General features: G+C 66.4%; 1 protein-coding gene across 3 annotated transcripts in view; it reads left to right on the top strand.

Moving 5' to 3' along the window:
* Nucleotides 1-467, top strand: part of KCTD1 (potassium channel tetramerization domain containing 1) — a 213,526-nt gene that overhangs the window by 109,418 nt on the left and 103,641 nt on the right. Inside the window, exon 1 of one of the 3 annotated variants that reach the window (XM_010828946.1) lies at nt 11-119. The exons of the other annotated variants lie outside the window; for them this stretch is intronic. The gene's annotated coding sequence lies outside the window, so the exon portion shown is untranslated. Of the gene's footprint in view, nt 1-10; nt 120-467 lie in introns of those variants that run through there. 3 annotated transcript variants of the gene reach the window in all.

Below are 467 nucleotides of genomic sequence, written 5' to 3'. Positions count from 1 at the left end.
GAGGGGGCGGTGGAAGGGGCACTGCTCCTCGGGCATTACTTAGAGAAGCGAGACCGCCCCGCTCTCCCAGCCGGCCCTCCCTCGCTCCCGCCCGGGCCCGCGCGCCACTCAACCAGAGGGTAAGTTGGGAGTGTTTCACCCCCTTCGACAGCTCTCCCTCCCCTTCCTTCCCCCCCCCCCCTTCAAAGTTTTCTTCGGAGTGGGGAGAGGGGTGGGGGAGGAAGAGGGTCCAGCCAGCCTCGGTCCTTACGCGCTGCCTGTCTAACGTACCCCCGCCTCCCTACCCCTCCATCCCCCGCGCGCCGCTGCCCCTCCGGAGCCGCGCTCCGAACTGACAATTGGCGCGCGGCTCCTTTAAGAGCCCGGCTTTGCCTCCCGGTAGCTGAAGGTCATTAAACACAAAAGCTCTCAGCGCTGCGGTCCAATATAGCGCATGCGCCCTGCCCGAGGACTGGCAGAGAGACGGC

This window comes from Bison bison, unplaced genomic scaffold, assembly GCF_000754665.1.
Source record: "Bison bison bison isolate TAMUID 2011002044 unplaced genomic scaffold, Bison_UMD1.0 scf7180017864498, whole genome shotgun sequence".
NCBI classification, from domain to species: Eukaryota; Metazoa; Chordata; class Mammalia; order Artiodactyla; family Bovidae; genus Bison; species Bison bison.
The sequence above is the reverse complement of the archived record's forward strand: the minus strand, read 5'-3'. Positions and strand labels throughout refer to the sequence as shown.